This window comes from Alosa sapidissima, chromosome 8 (assembly GCF_018492685.1).
Source record: "Alosa sapidissima isolate fAloSap1 chromosome 8, fAloSap1.pri, whole genome shotgun sequence".
NCBI lineage: Eukaryota > Metazoa > Chordata > Actinopteri > Clupeiformes > Clupeidae > Alosa > Alosa sapidissima.
In genome coordinates this window covers 36,665,160-36,685,224 of record NC_055964.1, presented here as the reverse complement: position 1 = coordinate 36,685,224, position 20,065 = coordinate 36,665,160, and the positions used below count along the sequence as shown (strand labels likewise).

Below are 20,065 nucleotides of genomic sequence, written 5' to 3'. Positions count from 1 at the left end.
ACCTAGCTAGACTATGAAAGAAATGTAATTATAAAATATAATGCCTACTTGGTTTACCGACATTTGAGTAGACTACAGTATGCAACCCATTGGCAAACGTTTAGTCTACACCTGGAGATGTCCTTTTAGCTTGTGTCATGTTTGCTAGCTTGTGTAGTGATACCAAAATCATAGAAATTAATATGTGTAGTGATACCAAAATCATAGAAATTAATAAGATTTCAAGACATTTAGGCCTACCTCTTCTGTGATCCAAGAATGATTTCATTCGAGTTGTTTTTTTAACATTTATTTTAACTAATGACATAGACAACATCCCGAATTCCATCCACATATCGTAATGCACTATGCAAAAAGTTATTTCCACTCGTAGCCGAACACAGTGAGATGCAAGCCTTCCAATCCACTTAGAAATGTAATTACACTACTCTCACGTCCTTAAAGTGGCAGACAGTTAATTAGACTTACACACTACCAATGTAATAACATTAAAGAAAAGTGTAGTCTAATAGTTTAAATCAATATGAAATTACTAGATACTTAGTTGGCTATTTGTAATTATGCAAGTCACAGAATATGAATTAATAAAAATATATGAACTTATTATGAATTACAACATATATGAATGTATTGAAACATATGACATGATGCCATCTCTTTAGGGGGCTGTCTTTTTTGGACAGTTCTATGAAAGGTTATACTGCTTTGTGAATTACCCCAGTCAAAATATTTACACAAATAAAGTAGGCCTACTTTGATTTTCTGTAACCCTTACTATTTACCTTCACTTACCCTTTTTAATAAGCATCAAGATGATCAGTGTAATTTTGGTCTTAGCCTACTAACCTTAATTGCCCTCAATTAAAAAAAAAAAAAAATTCGCAACTATTTATGCAATTTTCACTTCCTCTTGCAATTTCTTTGCAACAAACAGCTAAATACACCGCAACTTCCATCGCAATTTTTTTTAAAAGTTGTTGTGAAATCAGGCATTTTAGATTGCAACAATCTCAAAAAATCCTCGCGAAATCCTGGAGGGACTGATTAGCTCATTGTGTATAAACCGCAGGACAGTGTTTTATACAAGTTTAAAAAAAAAACGTGTGTGAATGACAAATAAAGTATCTGTCTCTCTGTCTGTCTGTCTGTCTGTCTGTCTATCTAACTCAGGGGTGTCAGCATAAGGGGCCAGATCAGGCCCGCCAGCAGGTTTCATACGGCCCCCCAGATATTTTGGGTGGGAAGGGGAAATTAGAAATGCCATTCAGTGTGTAATAAGCAATATCTCTATGATATGATACACTGATTAAACCTAGCACTACAAACCATCCTCCAGGAAGTAGCAGAAAAACTAACATGGAAGTAGGGCATTTCAAGAGAGAAAGAGCAGTAGGCTATGTGACAGCAGTACATTATTGTGTACTTGTTTTCTCATAAGTGATATCATCTAACAACACTCTGATACCCATGCAGAAAAATGATAATGACCATGACGGCCCCCCATGAGGTCTCATTCCAACAAATCCGGCCCACTACCTAATATTAGTATGACACCCCTGATCTAACTATTCATCTATCTATCGATCTACCGATCTATGCCTACATACATCATTGGAAATGATGGAAGAAACGGCTGACACTAACTTGTCTGAACACCCTTGGTCTTATTTGCGTGAACTTTTCGAATTAGTGGAAAAGAAGAACAACTCATTTTATTTTAAATGGAAAAGAAGAACAACTCATTTTATTTTAAGTGTCTTTGAAATAATTGTTCTCTGCTGTTATTGTATAACCACGTGGTCTTACCTAACAGGAAATGATTGCTTTCAATGTTTTGTGCTTCTGATCTTTTTAATAGACACATGTCAGACACTATTTAAAGATTGCTGTGCCAAGAGTGGCATTAGAATTTTTACCTAAATTAAGTTGATTGAGCAGGAATTTTGATATAAAAATGCTAAAAGAACATTAGAACCTTAATACATGAAGTACAAGTACAGTACATATGAAGGCAATTACTGTTATACTTCTACTCGAGTGGAAATTTAAAGTGAAAACGTCCACTTTTACTGGAGTAATATTTTACGCAACGTATCTCTACTTTCACTCAAGTACATAATTAGTGTACTTAGTCCATTACTGGTAAAGGCCAATCAAAGGGCTTGCCATAGAGGATATGACAAAAGGGCTTGCCATAGAAGGATATGACAAAAGGCCAATCAAAGGGCTTGCCATAGATGTCTGACATTTGCGAGTTTGAGCTCAGAGCAGCGTGTGTATTTCATTGGAGAAGCTGTAAGTGACCTCTCAGGCCATACACTCATCACACACACATACCACACGCAAGCACACACACACACATACCACACGCAAGCACACACACAGAGTAGAGTGTTGTAAGTGACCTCTCAGTCTGAGCATTTAATTGAATTTTAAATGACTTCCTGAGACCCCAGCGCTGTGTCTGCTGTCTGCCTCAGGGAGGAGAAGCCATACACACACACACAAACACACATGCACACACACACACATACACATACACACACACACACACATACACACACATACACACACTCACAAACACATACACACACACACACAAACACACACACATACACACACAAACACACACACATACACACACAAACACACATCAAACACATACACATACACATACAGTACCCTCCAGAATTATTGGCACCTCTGCTTAAGTTGACTAAAAAGAGGAATATAAAATCATCTTTTGGAAAATTTTCTTAATGCCTTAAGTAAAAAAATGAAGAAATATCTAACCTTTAAGGACCAATGTTCTTAGTGAATGAATAATGTATCATAAATAAATAAATGTTCTTCCTTAAAATACAGGGGTCATACGTATTGGCACCCCTATGTTAAATTCCCATAGAGGCAGGCAGATTTTTATTTTTAAAGGCCAGTTATTTCACGGATCCAGGATACTATGCATCCTGATAAAGTTCCCTTGGCCTTTGGAATTAAGATAGCCCCACATCATCACATACCCTTCACCATGCCTAGAGATTAGCATGGTATGTTTTTCAGTTAGCCTATTAGCTGGTTTGATCTGCATTGAGCTTAATGAGCATAAAAATAGAACCATGCCAATCTAGGTATGGTGAAGGGTATGTGATGATGGGGGCTATTTTAATTCATCACAAATACACACTGTGTCTGCCTCAGGGAGGATAAGCTATAGAGAAACACACACACACATTACACACACACACTGTCTGACCAAGGCCCTTTGTCCTGGATTACTAGGTTATGCTGAGTGGCCAGATCTAGGAAGACTGTTGGTTGTTCCAAACTTTTCCATTTGAGAATGATGGAGGCTACCGTGCTCTTGGGCACTTCCAATGCTGCAGAAATGTTCTTGTATCCTTCCCCAGATCTGTGTCTTCACACAACCCTGTCTCGCAGGCCTACGGACAATTCTCTCGACCCTTGTGGTTTTCACTCTGACATACACCACCAACTGTGAGAGCTTATGTAAAGAGATGTGTGCCTCTCCTACTAATGTCCAGTGGATTCATTAAGGCGCAGGTGGACTCCAATCAAGTTGTAGAAGCATCTCAAGGACCATTGATAGAAGTAGGACACACCAGGCGCACTGGCAAGTGTCATAACAAAGGGTGTGAATACTTACAGTATCTAAATGGAATATTTCAGATACTCAGACAAACACATGCAGGCACTCACACACAATACACACCCTCCCATGGAACAGAAATCACACACACACACACCCTCCCATGGAACAGAAATCACACACACACACACACACTCCCCCATGGAACAGAAATCACACACACACACACACACATCCTCCCATGGAACAGAAATCACACACACACTCCCCCATGAAACAGAAATCACACACACACACATCCTCTCATGGAACAGAAATCACACACACACTCCCCCATGGAACAGAAATCACACACACACTCCCCCATGTAAGGCAAATGACATATGTCATCTCTCCCATGAGATCATCTATGAGCTCATTAAGGCCTTTGTTGGCACCACGTGGATGTGCATGAGAGGAAATTGTGTGTGTGTGCTTGTGTGTATGAATGTATGTGTGTGTTTCTGAGAGACACAAAGTGTGTGTGTGTGTAAATGAGTGTGTGTGTGTATACTCTCTGCTGTAGTTGTGTACTGGGTGTGTTTGGGCAGTGTGTGAGGTGTGTTTGGGCAGTATACTGGGTGTGTGTGAGCAGTGTACTGGTTGTGTGTGGGCAGTATGCTGTGTGTGTGTGGGCAGTGTACTGGGTGTGTGGGCAGTGTACTGGGTGTCTGTGGGCAGTATGCTGGGTGTGTTTGGGCAGTGTGTGAGGTGTGTGAGTCACACTGTGATACTCGTTTGCACTGCTGCACACTGTGATACTCGTTTGCACTGCTGCACACTGTGATACTTGTTTGCACTGCTGCAAGTTGAAAAGCCTTGGCTGCTGTGTGTGGGCAGTGTACTGGGTGTGTGTGGGCAGGTGTGTGAGGTGTGTGTGGGCAGTGTACTGGGTGTGTGTGGGCAGATGTGTGAGGTGTGTGTGGGCAGGTGTGTGTGGGCAGATGTGTGAGGTATGTTTGGGCAGGTGTGTGTGGGCAGGTGTGTGAGGTGTGTGTGGGCAGGTGTGTGAGGTGTGTGTGGGCAGGTGTGTGAGGTGTGTTTGGGCAGGTGTGTGTGGGCAGGTGTGTGAGGTGTGTGGGGGCAGGTGTGGGCAGGTGTGTGAGTCACACTGTTCTGCTGCTGCGAGTTGAAAAGCCACTGCTGCTGTTTTGCACATTCTTACATTCATAATTATGATGATAATGTTGGTGGTGTGTGTGTGCGAGTGTGTGTGTGAGTGTGCGTGTGTGTTTGTGACAGAGAGATATGAGTCATGTGTGCGTGTAGAACTCACTGAATTTCATAATTAGTCACTGAACATGCTAATTACACAGACTTGTCAACAGACATCCAGTCCTCAGTGTTTGTGTTTGTGTGTGTGTGTGTGCCTTGTGTGTATTACCAAAGACTGTTTTGACAACACAGACTGGTCTGTTTTTAAAGACTCATGTAATGACGATCTAGATGAATTTACTGAAGTGGTAAATGCCTATATTAACTTCTCTGAGAATGTATGTGTGCCCACTAAGACTGTTACTGTGTATAGCAATAGCAAACCATGATTTAGCAGAGAAATAAAAAACCTCTGGAAAAACAAAAGTATTGCTTTTAAGAGTGTGGACAGAGACCTATATAAAGTAGCGAAGTATGAATTTGAGAAAGCTGTCACTAAGGCTAAGGCGGACTACAGACGCAGGCTTGAGAACAAACTTAGTAGTAATGATAGCAGAGGAGTCTGGGAAGGCTTGAAGCGAATTACTAATTACACAAGCACAGCACCAGGGATCAGTGATGACGATCCTGAACTACCTGACAGCCTAAACGAGTTTTACTGTCGTTTTGATAAAAGTAATGACGGTCACCTTACACAGCCCAGAGGGGTCAACCCCCCCAGCCCCCCATTTGTCATTGAAGAGTACGAGGTTAGACTGCTACTTAAGAAACAAAACTGCAGGAAAGCTGCAGGCCCTGACCTGGTATCCTCTGCCACCATCATGCACTGCGCAGCTGAGCTGGCTCCAGTGCTCACACATATTTGTAAGTGGTCACTAAGAGAATGTAGAGTCCCTGACTGTTATAAGTCTGCTGTCATAGTACCTGTGCCCAAAAAGACCAAAATTAGCTGCTAACGACTACCGACCAGTAGCCTTAACTCCGGTGGTGATGAAAATATTTGAACGCATTGTATGCACCTACCTGTCCAGGGTAGTGAACCTAGATCCCTTCCAGTTTGCATACAGGGATGCTGTGTCCTTATGTATCCACTCTGTTCTACAGCACCTAGAGTCCCCAGGTAACTATGCCAAGATCCTTTTTATTGATTATAGTTCTGCTTTTAACACAATTTTACCCACCAAACTGTTTAAACAACTTCAACAGATGAGTGTGCATGACTCTCTGACATTTAGAATTAAATGTTTTAAAAACCAAAGAAATGTTAGTGGATTTTCGCCGCAAGGGACTAGTGTCCCAGCCCCTGACCATCAATGGGGTAGAAGTGGAACGGGTGGGCAGCTTTAGGTTCTTAGGGACCATAGTCTCATCCTCTATGAAATGGGGAGACAACCTGAGCTGTATCATGAGCAAAGCCCACCAGAGGCTCTTTTTTCTCCAGCAGCTGAGAAAATTTGGGGTGGTCTGCAAGGGGATGCTGCAATTCTATCGCACCACTATTGAGAGTACTCTCTCCTTCTCTATTACTGTCTGGTATGGAAATGCCACTGCTCAGAACAGGCTACAGCTAGACAGAATAGTTCACACGGCCGAGAAGATCATACTGTAGGTTGCAAACTCACCCCCTTAGCAGAAATCTACAAGGCCCACATGCAACGCAAGGGCCTGAAAATGCTGCTGGATGCAACTCATCCTGCCAACCACCTCCTTAAGATCCTCCCATCAGGTAGAAGGCTGAGGGCTATTAACACAAAGACCTCCCGCTTTTTAAATAGCACATACTGTAGTGTGATCAGACTTTTAAATAACTCCATCCTTGCACCAATACCTTATGGAAGCAGATCAAGCCAGCATAGGTCTTGGATAGTGTGTTTTTGCTCTTTTTTTTAGCAATATGTTTTAAATTGTATTCATGCTATATGCCACAGTACTATACAGTATGTTTATTTTATTTATTGTCATCATCACCCTGTGACATTTGCACTTTTGGAAGTGAACTTAAATCCTGAACTTTGGGTAAACTTCCACTAAAATGTCTGCCACTAAACTGCCACTTTTGACTCTTGCATCTGTAGGGACGAGCCATGGATGAATGTACTATGTCTGATGTCTATGTGTTTGGCTTCTTATCTTTGTTTGGTGTCGTCTTGTCTGTTGTACTGTAGAGCACACTGCAGCAAATTCCTAACAACTTCTGTTGTGTGGCAATATTGAGTCTGTATTGAACAGTATTGAATCTGAATTGAATTTACTGTAAATAATATGAAAAGGTCCTCTAAAGCTCCTAGACTAAATAGATGCTATTTTATAGTAATATTATCTATATTATGTGTCTGTGTGTGTGTGTGTGTGTGTGTGTGTCTGTGTCTGTGTGTGTAGTACCAGCCCAGCAGTGGAGAGCTTTCCAGCTTTGGCCTCGTCACTTATTTGTTGACTGAAGGCAGATAACGACCTAGACACACTAATGAAAGCTGACTTTAGGTTACTTGTGGCCCAGAGAGGCAGAGGAAGCGTCATAGCACGACCCAAAGGGCTTCAATTAACATTCTCACATCCGCTTGCACACTAATGTGCCTTTTAGAGGCTTTTAGACCCAGCCCAGTGTTCTCCAAACAGTGCCATTACCAAGAACCCAGTGTTCTCCAAACAGTGCCATTACCAAGAACTCAGGGCCAAACGTTTTTGCGCCCACTTCAGGCGTATTTGATTCGCAATGTGCACATAAAAACAAGACGAGGTATGTACAAACAGGCCGCACTGAGGAAAAAGCACAGACTGCCTGTTGCGGGAGCTGCGAACGGCTATACGCTTTTCCATGTTATGCATATGTATTCATGTCATGCATATGTACAGTATGTATGCAGGTGTAATCTAAATTGCGGTTTAATGCGTCAATTAGAGAAACTTTTAGAGACAGCTGAATCAGTATTCAGAGCATCGGTTTTCTTCATTGTACTGTGTCAAAAGCAACCTTAACTTTTGTTTGCCTACCTAATATCATATTTTCACTTTCACGACATACACTTCCCAATCTTCTAGACTAGTTAAGTCATAGCCCTAGTGTACGTGCAGTAAATAGTTCAAGTATTTTTTAAGTAGATTAGTAGAACTACTAGGCCTACTCTGTATGTGTCTGCTCGTTGACATTTTATTATTATGTATGATCGCTAAAGTTTGATTCTTTTTAATGTTGCAATTGGTCAACTCTATTCAACTGGCTTGTGGTTCAGCTGTGGGCGTTGGGTGTGTGTGATATAGTAGAAAAACGCAAAACTGGTGCTCTAAATAGTGATTCTGTTGTCTTTGAAAGGTTTTCTTATTGATGCATTTAACCGCAATATGGATTAACACCTGCTTTTACAAGGCGGAAATATTTAGGCGCAGAATAGACGTGCGCTTTCACAAGCAGTTTTTGCACATACATCGGAATACATAATTACATGTAGGTGCTCTTTACGTTTCCTCTCCCATCTCTTTACGCTAAACTGGGCGGTGGTAGTGTAGTGGTTAAGGAGCTGGGCTAGCGTGCAGTAGCCTGAAAGTTGTCGGTTGCTCCGGGGACAATGTGATCCCTTGTAATATAGCTGACATATGTAAGTCACTTCGGTCAAGAAGTGTCTGCTAAATGTAATGTAATGTAATGTAAAATGTAATGTAATGTAAACTCCCACTTTCCCCTGGATCCTCCCATGGATGCATATGCATGACATGGAAAAGCACAATTTGCCATTTCCAGCTCCCGCCACAGGCAGTCTGCGCTGTTTGTACACACTTCGCCATGATTTCATGCGCTCGTTGCGAAACAAATATGTGGGCGCAAAAGCTTTAGGTGTTCTACGAACACCCTTCATGCCCTCGATTTCAGTCGGAACAGAGAAGCTTCTTAGTTTCTTTTTTTTTCTTCTTTTTTTTTACTCAGAACCTTTTTTTGCTACTAAATTGCTGCAAAGTATTCGAATACCAAAAAGAAAGACAATATTACCAAAAAAGAGTTTATTTTTTTGTCATAGCACCACGATGGCAGCGTTGGTATTGTCAATGTCATTTAATGCTAAGGGAGTAAATAGAACATGTGAAAGGGGTCGCTAGGTTCCTACCTACAACAACAATGGAACATAGTGCAATGCACCCTGGGTACGCCGTTGTGTTGTCATAGACCCCAAGAGAACATAGTGCAATGCACGCTGGGTACGCCGTTGGATTGTCAGAGACCCCAATGGAACATAGTGCAATGCACCCTGGGTACGCTGTTGTGTTGTCAGAGATCCCAATGGAACATAGTGCAATGCACCCTGGGTATGCCGTTGGATTGTCAGAGACCCCAATGGAACATAGTGCCCCCTGGGTAGGCCGTTGTGTTATCATAGACCCCAAGGTCCAAATCCACAGTCCTGTACATAGGAATGTTCACAGCATTAACAGGTTGAGCTTTTCAAGGCAACTGTAAAGCCTACTGAATGCTGGGTTTGAAGTGGGATTGAGACTCTTTGCCAGAGTGGGATTGAGGATCTTTGCCAGTCCCAGAGTCTCAGAGTGCCAGAGTCTGAGTCTCAGAGTGCCAGAGCCTCGTCTCATCCCCCACAGATTCCAAGCTGTCAGACGGAGCATCAACACCTCCAGACTGACAACGTGTCATAGTGGTTTAATGTATTTACACATCTCCCTCTGTCTCTCTCTTTCCCTCTCTCTCTCTCAAATCTGCCAGAGATGCAGTGTAGATTTATTTCACATTTAGTTGTAAATTTATGCTCAGATGATCTGATAAGATGGATAACAGAGGAAAGATCTCATCCTGGTGGGCCTCCAACACCGGTTCTGTTTTGGGCGGACTAGTGAAAAGATCTCCTCTTGGTGGGCCTCCAACACCGGTTCTGTTTTGGGCGGACTAGTGAAAAGATCTCCTCTTGGTGGGCCTCCAACACCGGTTCTGTTTTGGGCGGACTAGAGAAAGGATCTCGTCCTGGTATGGCAGTGGAGATGGCAGATTGAGTGTGGTCGTCTAGCCACTGAAACTAGCTACAATAACCCAGCCTCTCGGTAACACTTTACGGTAATTATGAATTATCATGAGTTCATGCAAGTATAGTATAGTATATATACTCTTTTGATCCCGTGAGGGAAATTTGGTCTCTGCATTTATCCCAATCCGTGAATTAGTGAAACACACTCAGCACACAGTGAACACACAGTGAGGTGAAGCACACACTAATCCCGGCACAGTGAGCTGCCTGCAACAACAGCGGCGCTCGGTGAGCAGTGAGGGGTTAGGTGCCTTGCTCAAGGGCACTTCAGCCGTGGCCTACTGGTCGGGGTTCGAACCAGCAATCCTCCGGTTCCAAGTCCGAAGCGCTAACCAGTGGGCCACGGCATTAATTAATTTATGATTTACATACATTACTTCATTCCTTTATATCTTATGAATCATCAGGAATTGACATGAGTACATAGTCTCACTGTCATGACCTCATGTATGAACAACACATCAACTAAAGCATTAGGTATGGTGGGTACATCATTATGATTTATGATTTCTTAAAGCAACACCAAAGAGTTTTTTGTACCCTAAAATAATGTTTCCAAAATCGTTTCAGTGATTCATCAACTCGTAACAGGGTGAACGGCACTTCTGCATTCGCTTCGCGACCCTCTATCGGCTATAACCGCACTATGCAAGTTTGCCAGATCGGGTAGCGGACCTGTAGTTCGATGGAATGAGACATAAGAAACTACAAATTTGACTTGCTTTTGATGTCACAACACATGGGAGACAGAACAACGAGAGTTTGTCAAAATAAAAGTCCAAAGTCGCAAAGCAGCATTGCCGTTTTTGGTCCAAACCTCTTACATGATCACGTCACATCTACTCCAGTGCCAAAAAGACAGAACATGGTCAAGCAAATAATTTTTGTTTCATAAAAATGTATTTGTTTTATGATGTAACCTTTGCACATGATTTCTCATCTTTTGCTAGGCCTACTGGGAATGTCCAACCGTTCCATGTTACACAAATACGGGTCAGCTGAATGTATACTTGTATAGTAAAGTGACATTCGATGTAGACTTCATAAGATATTCATGAAATATTTACAAAGGCTGGAGAGATTAAATTAATGGTATCCAGGTTACACAAATACGATGTTGGACTTTTATTTTGACAAGTTGTCGTCGATCTGTCTTCCACATTCATGAAAGGTTTGGTATGAATGTTGAGTCATGTCTCATGAAACAGTCATGAATGCTTTATGTGCAGTTTATGACAGCTGCTATGAATGTGTTATGAACTCACCCGTCAAGTAAAGTGTTACCCAACACATCATACTTTCATAAAACCATGCAACATACTCTATCTTGTCTGTGGACATTGTTATTTCCAAAGCCGATGCTGGATAAACAAATAGCATGCATGCGACAGAGGAAAAGTGCTTTGGTGTTGCTTTAAGCATGATCATCGGGATTACATGAATTTAAGGTTAATTACTCATGGGTCTATCATGTGTGTGGATTCTCAACTAAAGTTCTGAATAATGGTATGTGTTTAGAGAACTGCACAAGTTGTGTTCAAAATTTGAGTCGTGATGACCACATTTTTGGCAGAAAGACAAATTATTAATAAATTAATAAATCAATCAGGAATGTTTCATTGGTAATCTTTATCTGCCCTGTAGATACCCGTACCAAAAAAAGTATTCTCAAAGTTAGGTATACTCAAAGTTAATTTTATCAAGTAAACTTAAGTGAAGTATAACCCCATGTTTACTTTATGTGGTACGTTTATTAGTATAATTGTGCTTGTGGTGTACTTGTAAATGTACTATTTAATACTTCTTCGGATTAAATTAGCCCACTTTTCAGTTTATAATAGCACTTGTGGAGATACTAGTTATATAGACTGGCATGGTACTTTCCATAAGATCATCTCTCAATGCAAATCAAACCAGCTATTAGGCTAACTGAAATAAAACCATGTCAATCTCTAGGTATGGTGAAGTATGTGTATGTGATGAAGTGGGGATATTTTAATTCCAAAGGCCAAGGGAACTTTATCTGGATGCATAGTATCCTGGATCCATTAAATAACTGGCCTTTAACTGCTCTGGGGACAAAGGCCCATGTAATATAATTTAATATAAGTAAGTCGCTTTGGATAAAAGCGTCTGCTAAACGAAAAAATGTAAATGATACTCTATCAACGCTTTGCTGCAACAGCATCGCACTTAGCCACCTCTGGTTTGCCATCATGGGGATAGAGCAACCGCTAATATAACTAGGAGCGAGCGTTGATACAAATAGGATGGATCGCAGCCCTTCACTAATATAACTAGGAGCGTTGATACAAATAGGATGGATCGCAGCCCTTCACTAATATAACTAGGAGCGAGCGTTGATACAAATAGGATGGATCGCAGCCCTTCACTGCTCTTGCTGCAGATCGCAGATAATGTGTCTGTTACTCCTGGCACATGGCCGACAAGCGCTCTGTCTCTCTCTCTGTGTGTGTGTTTGTTTGTGACCTGTCTTAGTTTTCTTTTGTCAAGTAAGATCCAGATGTGTGTGTGTGTATGTGGGTGTGTGAGTGTGTGTGGGTGAGTGAGAGTGGGGTTGTTGTGTTTGAGGATTGCTTCTGTATTAAATAAAAGTCGTGCTGAGTCTGATTCACAGAAGCGTGTGTGGGTGTGTGTGTGTGTGTGTGTGTGTGGGGGGGGGGGGCGGGGTGGTGGTGTGTGAGTTTGTATGTGTGTGTGTCTGATTCACAGAGGCTCATGTCATCTTACAGGATGCGTCACCTCTACATCATTAGCACAGATGGGACTTCTTTTCGTGTGCGTGTGTGTGTGTGCGTGCCTGCCTGCAAATGTGTGTGTGTGTGCATGTGAGTGTGTGTGTGTGCGTGTGTGTCTGCCTGCCTGCAAATGTGTGTGTGTGTGTGTTTGTGAATGTTGCGTGTGTGTGTGTCTGCCTGCAAATGTGTGTGTGCTTGTGTGTGTGTGTGTGTCTGTGCCTGCGAGTGTGTCTGCATTCATGTGCTTTGTGTGTGTGTGTCGTCTGCATGCAGGTGCTTTGTGTGTGTGTGTGTGTGTGTGTGTGTTTGTGTGTCTGTAAATATGTGCCAGTATGATTGACATACAACTGTTGTCATCGCTGTACACACTGCCATAGTGGCATCAGCCGAGCCAGTGACAACTTGCAGATCTTAGAACGCACACACACACACACAGTGATGACAGATCCCAGAACACACACACACAGTGATGACAGATCCCAGAACACACACACACACACACACACAGTGATGACAGATCTCAGAACACAAACACACACACACACACACAGTGATGACAGATCTCAGAACAGAGCAAGCCTGATGTGGAGGTCTAGACAGCTGTAGGAAGTCAACTAGAGACGCTGCAGATGATTGGCCGAGCTCCACTAGAGACGCTGCTGATGATTGGAGCTCCACTAGAGACGCTGCTGATGATTGGCTGAGCTCCACTAGAGACGCTGCTGATGATTGGCCGAGCTCCACTAGAGACGCTGCTGATGATTGGAGCTCAACTAGAGACGCTGCTGATGATTGGCTTGATGTGGAGCGGCTCAAACTTGGGTGAATAGATTTAGGCAGAATTTAGCTGCATCAAGGGAAAATTGACCTGGACGGAAAAATCAATTGAATTAATTTCTGGCAATGAGAATGATGGGTAGAGGCCAGACCTATGCTGGTGTTTCTGCTGAATGCGACAATAATAATTTAATGAGAAAGTCCCCAGTCAAATCTACCAGCTCACAGTCTCCATTCTTAACACCTACAGTAGGTACTTGTTAAGGTAGTTGCTACAGTAGCCGTGGCCTACTGGTTAGCGCTTCGGACTTGTGACCGAGGGTTCCCGGTTCGAACCCCGACCAGTAGGAACAGCTGAAGTGCCCAGCAAGGCACCTAACCTCTCACTGCTCCCCGAGCGCCGCTGTTGTAGCAGGCAGTTCACTGTGCCGGGATTAGTATGTGCTTCACCTCACTGTGTGTTCACTGTGTGCTGAGTGTTTCACTAGATAGATAGATAGATAGATACTTTATTGATCCCCAAAGGGAAATTCAAGCTAACTAATTCACGGATTGGGATAAATGCAGACCAAATTTAAATGAGACCAAATTTCCCTCATGGGATCAAAAGAGTATATATACTTATACTGTATACTAACACCTACAGTATACAAGTACTAACACCTACAGTATACTATACTAATTAATACCTACAGTACACCTACAGCAAGGCACCTAACCTCTCACTGCTCCCCGAGCGCCGATGTTGTAGCAGGCAGCTCACTGTGCCGGGATTAGTGTGTGCTTCACCTCACTGTGTGTTCACTGTGTGCTGAGTGTTTCACTAGATAGATAGATAGATACTTTATTGATCCCCAAAGGGTAATTCAAGCTAACTAATTCACGGATTGGGATAAATGCAGACCAAATTTAAATGAGACCAAATTTCCCTCATGGGATCAAAAAAGTATATATACTTATACTGTATACTAACACCTACAGTATACAAGTACTAACACCTACAGTACACCCACAATACACTAACACCTACAGTACACCTACAGTATACTAACACCTACAGTATATTAACACCTACAGTACACCTACAGTATACTAACACCTACAGTACACCTACAGTATATTAACACCTACAGTACACCTACAGTATATTAACACCTACAGTATATTAACACCTACAGTATACTAACACCTACAGTACACGCTGAGTGTTTCACTAGATAGATAGATAGATACTTTATTGATCCCCAAAGGGTAATTCAAGCTAATTAATTCACGGATTGGGATAAATGCAGACCAAATTTAAATGAGACCAAATTTCCCTCATGGGATCAAAAAAGTATATATACTTATACTGTATACTAACACCTACAGTATACAAGTACTAACACCTACAGTATATTAACACCTACAGTACACCTACAGCATATTAACACCTACAGTATATTAACACCTACAGTATACTAACACCTACAGTACACCCACAATACACTAACACCTACAGTACACCTACAGTATACTAACACCTACAGTATATTAACACCTACAGTACACCTACAGTATATTAACACCTACAGTATACTAACACCTACAATACACCTACAGTATATTAACACCTACAGTACACCTACAGTATATTAACACCTACAGTATATTAACACCTACAGTATACTAACACCTACAGTACACCTACAGTATACTAACACCTACAGTACACCTACAATATACTAACACCTACTGTACACCTACAGTATACTAACACCTACAGTATATTAACACCTACAGTACACCTACAGTATATTAACACCTACAGTATATTAACACCTACAGTATACTAACACCTACAGTACACCTACAGTATACTAACACCTACAGTACACCTACAATATACTAACACCTACTGTACACCTACAGTATACTAACACCTACAGTATATTAACACCTACAGTACACCTACAGTATATTAACACCTACAGTATACTAACACCTACAGTACACCTACAGTATATTAACACCTACAGCATACTAACACCTACCGTATATCAACACCTACAGTATACTAACACCTACAGTACACCTACAGTATATTAACACCTACAGTATATTAACACCTACAGTATACTAACACCTACAGCATACTAACATCTACAGTATATTCACAACTATAGTATATTAACACCTAAAGTACACCTACAGTATATTAACACCTACAGTATACTAACACCTACAGTATATTAACACCTACAGCATACTAACACCTACAGTACACCTACAGTATATTAACACCTACAGTATATTAACACCTACAGTACACCTACAGTATATTAACACCTACAGTATATTAACACCTACAGTATACTAACACCTACAGTACACCTACAGTATATTAACACCTACAGTATACTAACACCTACAGCATACTAACATCTACAGTATATTCACACCTATAGTATACTAACATCTAAAGTACACCTACAGTATATTAACACCTACAGTATACTAACACCTACAGTATATTAACACCTACAGAATACTAGCACCTACAGTACACCTACAGTATATTAACACCTACAGTATATTAACACCTACAGTACACCTACAGTATATTAACACCTACAGCATACTAACACCTACAGTACACCTACAGTATATTAACACCTACAGTATATTAATACCTACAGTACACCTACAGTATATTAATACCTACAGTATACTAACACCTACAGTACACCTACAGTATATTAACACCTACAGTATATTAATACCTACAGTATACTAACACCTACAATACACCTACAGTATATTAACACCTACAGTATATTAATACCTACAGTATACTAACACCTACAGTATATTAACACCTACAGTATATTAATACCTACAGTATACTAACACCTACAGTACACATACAGTATATTAATACTAACACCTACAGTATACTAACACCTACTGTACACCTAGAATATACTAACACCTACAGTATATTAACACCTACAGCATACTAACACCTACCGTATATCAACACCTACAGTATATTAACACCTACAGTATATTACCTACAGTATACTAACACCTACAGTATACTAACACCTACAGTATATTAACACCTGCAGTACACCTACAGTATATTAACACCTACAGTATACTAACACCTATAGTATGCTAACACCTACAGTATATTAACACCTACAGTATATTAACACCTACAGTATATTAACACCTACAGTACACCTACAGTATATTAACACCTACAGTATACTAACACCTACAGTATATTAACACCTACAGTATACTAACACCTACAGCATACTAACATCTACAGTATATTAACACCTATAGTATACTAACACCTACAGTATACATACAGTATATTAACACCTACAGTATACTAACACCTACAGTATATTAACACCTACAGCATACTAACACCTACAGTACACCTACAGTATATTAACACCTACAGTATACTAACACCTACAGTACACCTAGAATATACTAACACCTACAGTATATTAACACCTACAGCATACTAACACCTACAGTATATCAACACCTACAGTATACTAACACCTACAGTATACTAACACCTACAGTACACCTACAGTATATTAACACCTACAGCATACTAACACCTACAGTATACTAACACCTACAGTATATTAACACCTACAGTACACCTACAGTATATTAACACCTACAGTATACTAACACCTACAGTATATTAACACCTACATTATCTACAGTATACTAACACCTACAGTATATTAACACCTACAGTATATTAACACCTACAGTATATTAACACCTACATTATCTACATCATACTAATACCTACAGTATACTAACACCTACAGCATACTAACACCTACAGTATACTAACCAGGGCTTTGAACCGGTTCAAGGAACGAAAACGAAAACCGGGAACTTTTTGTATTTTACAGGGAACAGGAACGATGTTCTGGAACAGGAACACTTATTTAAAAATAATGGTAACCGGTTAATACCAGTTTTATTTCGTTCCTCAAAGTTTTCGTTGCCTAGAAAAAAAAGTAATTATTTTCCTGCGCACGTTACCATGACGGCTGAGGTTTACTTCCTGTGTGACATCACATCAGCTGACTGTATGGAGAAAGAGCGGTGGATTACAAAGTCTCCACTCCACATCTTAAATAAGGGCTAAATTACGATCCATCATTAATTAAAACGCTCATTCCAAACACAATAACAATAGCTATATTTGTCGACTCCGCGTAAATGATGGACTAGCGAACATTTGGCTAAATGGCGCCAACACCTCTGTTTGCCTAATGCACAGATGGCTTGTTACGGTATGTGTAGGCCTACTGGATGGCCTTTCCCCCCGACAGTTGGAATTTGTTGTAAATTATATAATAATATAATTATTATTATTTAATAATGGTTGTAATATTATTACATTTGGTTTAAGCTGGATGAGAAAGATGTGACATAATTCTATAGCATTAAACAGCTGACAGGAAAGAAATTAACCATTCCGGGAACAGTATTTTTTTGTTCTAACCGGTTCGGGAACGTCAATTTATTGGTGGAACACATAACCGGAAACGTTATAATTCCGTTTCTGTTCGGAACGAACCGATTGGAAAAAAAAATCGGTTCAAAGCCCTGATACTAACACCTACAGTATATTAACACCTACAGTACACCTACAGTATATTAACACCTACAGTATACTAACACCTACAGTACACCTACAGTATATTAACACCTACAGTATACTAACACCTACAGTATATTAACACCTACAGTATACTAACAACTACAGTATACTAACACCTACAGTATATTAACACCTACAGTATACTAACACCTACAGTATATTAACACCTACAGTATACTAACACCTACAGTATACTAACACCTACAGTATATTAACACCTACAGTATACTAACACCTACAGTACACCTACAGTATATTAACACCTACAGTATAGTAACACCTACAGTACACCTACAGTATATTAACACCTACAATATACTAACACCTACAGAATACTAACACCTACAGCATACTAACACCTACAGTATACTAACACCTACAGCATACTAACACCTACAGTATACTAACACCTACAGTACACCTACAGTATATTAACACCTACAGTATATTAACACCTACAGTATACTAACACCTACAGTATACTAAAACCTACAGCATACTAACACCTACAGTATACTAACAGCCTCACTACACCTATACTGATTGTGTATATGTGGGGTTGAAAAGGTTACAAACAAACAGACATATTCCTAATACACGCATCTCAGCATGCACATGCCATACTCAGCCCACACACTCTGCATACTTTATGCACTGTCAGCACACACCCACACTACCAAAACACACACACACACACACACACAGTGCATATCCACACCCACTTTCTGGATGACACTAACACACACACACACACACACACACTCTCACACACACACACACACACACACACAGTGATGACACCATGGCTGACCATGCTGGCGTCTCTTAGCACAGACCCATCTGCTCTCTTTGGGATGGATGAGAAGAGAGGAAGCTCTTAGACACGCCCTGCATTTGCACACACACACACACACACACACACTACACACACACACATAGACACACACACACACACCACACACACACACACACACACACACACACACACTACATACACACACACACACATAGACACACACACACACACACACACACATGCACAGACACATAATATAATATATTATCACCTGGAGAGAAGAAATACTCTTTTGACAGGACACCTATGAAGTAGATCTGTGGGGTATACTACGAAGCATGTTAAACATATCTAGGCTATGTAGACATAGCGAGGCTTCACAAAGCCTTGACTCAGGGGTATACGTTAAGTGATACTACGATAGCAGTTAAATCGATTGTCATCAGATGTTGTATGGTATGCACGTCCATAGTGGCATATTTGTATGCACAGCACTATTAAAGCACATACGAGATCCAAAATGTTTGTAGAGGCGGAGCTCCACCTGTAAGATATATGATAGAATCCTACACGTGAGATAACTTTGTTTTTCAAGACAATTGATTGGTCAGTGGGCGGTAGATTACACAATTTCAGCTATATCTTAGCACATAACCTCCTCCCGACCAGGTTTAGTTGCGAGCATAAGATACCATGGTGATATAGCGACGCTAAAACAGATCCACTTTCGTGTCACAGCATACCCTAGCGCAACATACCTCGCTAACCCACTAATCGAGATTCATAGTATACCCCACTGGTAAAAAAGTTTAATCACCGTTCCACATCAATGCTTATGAATGGTAACTATAACAACCATAATAGAACGACGGTTAAGCCTGGAAGCAGACTTCCCAACAAATGGAATCAACTGTAAACAAGCTAACTGTCCATGCTATCGCTGTTAGGGCCAAAGAAAGTTGTACAAAGTTGTGCGTTGGGGAGTTCTTTGCCTTCCGTATAACGGGACACCTCGGCGGCCGTTATCCATTACTTAGTGCACTATGTTGTGTGTTGTGTATGTGTGTGTGTGTGTGTGATGTATGTGTGTTTGTGAGTGTGTGTGTTTGATATTTGTGTGTGTGTGTGCCTGTGATGTGTGTGTGTGTGTGTGTGTATTTGTTTGTGTATGTGTGTGTGTGTCTGTGTTTGTTTGTGTGTGTGTGTGTGTCTGTG

At 40.8% G+C, this 20,065-nt stretch overlaps 1 long non-coding RNA gene across 1 annotated transcript; it reads right to left on the bottom strand.

Moving 5' to 3' along the window:
* Window positions 1-13,963: 13,963 nt before the first annotated feature.
* On the bottom strand, window positions 13,964-19,791 carry LOC121715537. Its single transcript, XR_006033623.1, has 3 exons — window positions 19,721-19,791; window positions 17,518-17,519; window positions 13,964-13,978 (listed from the first exon to the last, which is right to left on the bottom strand). It is a non-coding gene; the product is annotated as an uncharacterized LOC121715537 (long non-coding RNA).
* Window positions 19,792-20,065: the final 274 nt, after the last annotated feature.